The 6570-nt window shown below is 31.3% G+C and overlaps 1 non-coding gene across 1 annotated transcript; it reads left to right on the top strand.

Annotated features, from left to right (window-relative positions):
• The first annotated feature begins 469 nt into the window (after nt 1-469).
• On the top strand, nt 470-542 carry TRNAR-ACG. Its single transcript has one exon. It is a non-coding gene; the product is annotated as a tRNA-Arg (tRNA).
• The last annotated feature ends 6028 nt before the right edge of the window (nt 543-6570 follow it).

Genomic DNA, 6570 nt, shown 5'->3' with positions numbered 1-6570 from the left:
TCAATATTATTTAAATAAAGCATTTAAGTTAATGAAATATATATAATACAAAATGATACATGATTTATAATAATAGCTTACTTTATTCAGGAAAGCTCCGACGCTTCTAATTGATTATAATATATTAATAAATGTATTCACATCAAGTTAGGCTTTGTTTGAGACAGTTTCTTTGTTGCTTTTTAAAACGGCATTTAAGTACCAAATTTTCTTAAATTAAAAAATTTTTAACAAAAAAAAATTTAGAAAGCAACAAAGAAGTTGTCTCAAATGAAACCTTCATAATCAAATGAGAAGGGCCACTTTCAATATACTTAAATTTTTTATTTTTAAAGTAAGACTTTTTTTTTTTTTGCTCTTATAACTATTAAAAACTGCATATTGTTAGCAAATTGCATATTTTATTATAAAAAAGGGCTGTTATATATAATTGTTTAAATTAAATTGTTTAGCTCGCTTGACCAATTGTGACTCCATGGCCCAATGGATAAGGCGCTGGTCTACGGAACCAGAGATTCTGGGTTCGATCCCCAGTGGAGTCGCGTTGCAACTTCTGCGTTTTGAATAAACTTTTAAGCTGTTTAACATTAGCGCTATTTAGGTATGCTACACTTTAATGTCATTAAAAGAAAACGTTAACGTTAAATTTATATATAAATATAATTTAAATTTTTTAAAATTCTATCCTAAAATATTCTATTAGTCAAATTAATGGCTTATTTTAATAAAATATATAATCTATAATATAAAATAAATGTCTCAAAATAATAATAATAATAATATAAAATATAAAAAGTAATTTTTTTCTTAGAATTTGACTAATTGCATTTATTGAAGTTAAATAAAATAGTTGAAATATTTATTCTTATAAGAAAAAAAGTTTTAGGGTGAATAATTATCCATTTTGAGCTCTTCATGATTCCATCCCTGATTCAATATTATTATTAGCTTATTCTTATTTTTACTCAAAATTTAAATTAAATATTTAATGTTCTCAAATGATAAAGATGTAAACAAATATTTAAATATTAGATGTACAAACTTTTAGCTCTATTACTAAATGATGTAAACAAAAGAGGACAGCCCATAACAAGAAGGGGATGGATATAATTAAATGATTGCTTGATTTCTTGACTTAATAAAGTATCCGACCTTTCATCCTTATATTATATCCAAAAAGAAAATAAGAGAGAAGAAAGGCCAAATTTTTCATGTTCCTTCTTTCTAGATTTTGTCTAAGGCCCTTTAGAAAAGGGAAAAATTATTCAGTTAGGTTACCTCACGTAGAGCTATATCAGGTAGCTTATAATATGTCGTCACGTGCACTTACTCTTTACAGTGCGGCCCGACGACCCGACTCGGACCGAATCCGGGATTACTATGTTCGCGTATTGCTCGGTATTTGCTCAGTATTGCTAGGCATTACTCGGTATTGCTTGGCAATAACGAGAAATACCGCTATGTCAAGAGCAATACCGAGCAATACCTAAAAGAACTCGGTATTGATCGGTATTGAACTAGGTATTGGTCTTCACATAATAGTATTTTTCATTTTTGTAGAGCAAAATCGACCAATACCGAGCTACGCAAACTCCCGGGTCCGTTCCAGGTCGGGTCGTCGGGCCGTGCGGTAAAGAATAAGTGCACGTGGCGACATATTATAGGCTACCTGATGTAACTCTACGTCAGGTAACCTGACGGAATAATTTTTCCTAATGAGGGTTTTTAAATTGATGACTTCATAGTGATTGAAATCATCATTGATCGCTCAAGATTTGATCAAGATAGCCAAAATATTTTTTCATAGTTGGTTGATTGTGATGTAAACTTTATGACAATAATATTCATTCATAATAACAATAATAATTTCATAACAATTATCAAAAATAAAGAGCTTTTCATAAATTGATGAGCATTACATACATTTTTCCCATAAATGATTTGTATTATTTTTTCTATTTCTCTTTTGTAATATCTTTAATAGGAATAATTATGCACTTTTAAATAGGAAGGAATATCTAATATAATAATTCTTTTTATAAATTAAAATTAAATTTGGACAAGACATCCTTCTTCCTTGGAAAAGGCTTATTCAATTATTATTTTTTCTTGGTGTGGTAATATGTAATCATCCTCTTTAGAGAGAGACTTTTATTTTATTGTTATCTTTTTAATGTGTTTTCTTTCTTTTAGTTGCATTCCATTTTCTTAAAGTATTATAAACTTCACTTTAAGTTCCTACACTTTCATTTTTTCTACTCTCTCATTTTAAAAAGCTCTATTAAAACTCTCATAATCTTGCCCTCTATACATCAAAATTTTCATACTACAATATGAAAGAACTCTTATATAAAATTTCCCTAAATTCTATATGAATTATAATCAGGAATACTCATGATAATTTTCTCATAATCTTCCCTTAAGCTCCACATAAAATTAGACACCAAAAAGTCTAAAACCTTGGTGTAGCTATTACCACTTCTAAAAAGCTAGCCTCAAACTTTCAAAGAGAACAATGTAGCCTCCTGAATTATTTATAATTGCAAACCACTTCCAAAAGGTTTTCATATATCATCACACATGAATTAAGGTTACTAACACTTATATTCCATTATCATATATTCAAACTTTCTACATTTCTAGATAGAGGACAATCTTAAATGCCCTTAGTCAACTCCCACTATAGGAAAGTCGGCAGTTTCCGATGGATTTTACAGCGGAATATTGTTTGTTAAAAATGTTGACAAATTTACAGCAAGAATTTTTGTCAAAAATTTTGGATGACCTTTGCAGCAAAAAGTTTCACCTCAAAGCCGACGCTACGCCGCCATAAATTTGTCGCAAACTGACATTATCTAATCAATTGGTTATGCATCAATTTCATTTGTTTGTTCTGCTCTTCGACTTTGTTTCTCTGCCCTCTGTTCCTTTTCAACTTCACTTTGCTCTTTGACTTCACCTCTGCTGCCGGTTGGTTGCTAGGGTTGCATCTCATCTTCTCTAGCTATTCATTGTTATTTGAATTGCATGAGAGGTATTTTTGAACGCGTCGCTAAATAACTTCTTTGCCTCCTTTGACGACATTCCTTCATGTCGGATCCAAAGTTACACATTCTCGCCATTCTTTTGTTGGATCTTAAGGAACCAAGATGACGAGAGCTTGCTCGTTATGAAGGAAACGATTATTCTCCCTTTTAAGTGCTTCTTCAGCCAATTCCTGTAAATTCACCAAACTCCTAGATTTAGTAAATCCAAGATTTACAGAAAAAAAGATGGAAATATAGGATTTAACGTGTTGTGACATTTAACATTTCCCTAAATCCTGTTTGGAAGGATTTAGCTTAAATCCTTCTCAAATCCAGATAAATCATGTATCCAAACAACCCCTTAATGCAATATGATATCAAACAAATTGGTTTTTATATATTTCATAATAATATATGTTATTTGTATATTACTACTTGATAGCTCTATAGGGATAAACTACATGAGACTTTGTTCTAAGAGGTTGTCACACTCTTTATTTCTTTAGCTTGGGCCAATATCATATGTGAGGCATGTAGCTACATTAGGATTTTGTTATAGCGATATTCTATTAGTATATTATATTATATTGAGGTTCCAAGTAGTATTTCCTTTTTATTTGCTTTCTCTTTTTTAGTATACTTACTTTTATTCTTCTATAAATAATGCAACACATGGAGGTAGCCCAATCATTAAAGATAGAGCAAGTGCACAAGAAGCTTAAAGCTATGAAGCATCCATAAATACTTGCATCAATGAGGTCTTTATGAAACATAGATAAAGACTTACCAATTCCTAAGATATTGTCCCTTTTACTACAACATTCTTGATGTGGTACATGATTATTCATGCAAACATGAGGAATTGATACAAATCTCATTGTTTAGTGGTAGGAATTTATAGCCCAAGTGTGTTATGGATATTTGAAATCATATATATTAAATGTATAATCGATTGTTGCTTGGATGCAAGACTTTAATAGATGAATTCATCAATGGAGTGAATTTTTTCATCTAAATAGGTTGTTAATTATCCTCCTTTATATTAGAGGGAAAGTTCCATTATTCATGTTCCAAACACAAAAATCAAGCCTACCTTACACTAAAAAAAAATTATTGTTAATCTATATCACAGAGGATTCATTCTAGAATATTGGTATTGGACTTCATATGGTGAGTGTGAATCTCACTTTGACTCAATACGACCAGTCTACAAATTTTAACATAGTTAAGGAAGATAAAGTTAGGAGCTTGGAGGACTTCATTTATGATGCAACCATGCTACAGTTTCAATTATATATAAAAGAGATCCCAAATAAGGAGACACAAAACTTCTATAATTTATTGTGCACTATGTAACAATAAATTTGGAATAAGTGAACTACTCACTTAGAGTTATTTGTTGATGCGAAGATTTTAAGTAAAAAGATAGAATATAATATTTAATCAATTTGTTGGCCTACTTAAAGGACAAACTTGACAAATAATAATATTTTAATAGATTTATACCATACTAAAAAAATGATTTCCAAGCTTTATTTGACAGCTATAAAAATATATTATTGTGTTAATGAGCGATTGCTCTTGATTGAAGAGAATGTATGTGCTGACTTCAACTGTGCTTGGGGCAGCCCAAATTATACAAAGAGGAGGGAGCATAATAAATAGAATCGATCTTCTGATGTCGGGGGTTTAGTTAGCTCCCTTCATACTAGGGGTTCAGTTCCACACACTAAGTACATACGATGATTGGTAAAATTTTAACATATTTTAATAATTTATTTAGTAATGTATGTTAATCTAAGTATATTGAAGAAGGAGATGCTAGGTAAAGAATCCATTGCTGTTGAGTTACAAAGTCACACCTACAAGAGTCAGGAGGACCATAGTGGGTGAACGAACGAGCGAGCGAAGAGGGCCAATGTAAGAATATAATGTTACAATACTTAGAGAAATATTGTAAGTGATGATTATATGATGATTAATTTTATGTTATATTTTGTAGGATTAGTATACACATATACGAGAGAGCTAGGCTGGATATAGTAAGGAATCCTTTAGGAGTTTCATAGATATTTATGACTACCATACTTGGTCGTAGGCGATAGGCGGAAAGGTAGAAGAGATGAGTTTATGGATTAAGCTCACAAACCTATGCTACTCTGCAAACAATTAGGAGAGTTTGTATATCAAACATGTGATTAACCTAATATATAATAGAATTAGAGCATGTTCAAAAATCACAAGTGGACATGCATATGCAGATATAAGATGAACTTTAGAGATTGAGAGAATATATTAATGAAAATCAGTCTGCGCCTACATCGATCGAGTAGGAGAGTGATGATATAGATTCTACTTAGATTGTCTTAGCTTTTTGATACATTTTGCTTTTTATGATATTAAGAATAATATTTATTATAACAGTGATGTATTATTGTAAAATAATTGTAAACAGTTTGTACAATATGTTTATTGTAGCAGTGTTTGATAAAATATTACCATTATTAATTATTACTTTAAAACTTCTTTGATTGTGATTATTGAAAAGAATGATAATTGATATAAGGTTCTGTTTTTTTTTTTTTTATGCTATAGGTTTCTGACAAATTTGCAACAGAAATTCCGCCGCAAACAACAATACAACACATTTTTTTTTGGGTTTGTGGTTAAAACATTCGCCGCAATTTACGATGAATTTTTTGCCACAAATCCGCCATAAATTGCGGTTGAATTACTGCCACAAATTCGCTGTAAATTGTGGCAGAATTGTTGCCAAAATCTATGGTAAATTGTGGCGGATTTTTTTTCGCCACAATACCACCGTAAATTACGGGAAATTTTTCCCATGTAATGCCGCTGCAAAAAAAAAAAGGCGACATTTCACTACAAATTCATCACAAATAAGAATGGATTTGTGGTGGATAACTATAATGAACAAGTTGTATTTTTTTAAGTTTAAATCCATCATAAATCCGCCGCAAAATATTTATGAAGGATTGTGTCTGAAGCAAATATTTTTTTCGATGGACTTTTAGCGTCGAGATATATCCTGTCGCAAATCATATTTTGCAGCTGATTTTGCTTGTTTTGCAATGGAATTTTCCACCAAAGAAGACTGACTTTTCTGTAGTGGCCATGTCTTTTAAGTCCTTCATTTATTATCTCAAATTGTGTCATATGTAACTCTGCAAGTAGGATCATCTTAGCTTCTCTTAGTCGCCTCCGCAACTTTTCCTATATTGCTTCACCCATCGTTTTCAGGTTGTGATATCTCCGTCTCCATGAAATTGATTGTCTTAACTCCACTCAACCACCTCCATGACCTTATCATGTCTCCCCACTTGTTGTCTTCAAATTTGCATCTTTTTCACTTTCAAATACATGATTATTTTGTCAGCGCTCAAATACCTCCCTAACTTTCATGCATTGTTTCACCCACTAATAAGGAGGAATGTCTTGACCACCTCAATGACATCCTTGACCTTCGAGCATTGCTTAGTTCATCTACAAATGTCTCATCTTGACCTCCCATAAGAGATAATTG

This window comes from Dendrobium catenatum, unplaced genomic scaffold, assembly GCF_001605985.2.
Source record: "Dendrobium catenatum unplaced genomic scaffold, ASM160598v2 fragScaff_scaffold_716, whole genome shotgun sequence".
NCBI lineage: Eukaryota > Viridiplantae > Streptophyta > Magnoliopsida > Asparagales > Orchidaceae > Dendrobium > Dendrobium catenatum.
The sequence above is the reverse complement of the archived record's forward strand: the minus strand, read 5'-3'. Positions and strand labels throughout refer to the sequence as shown.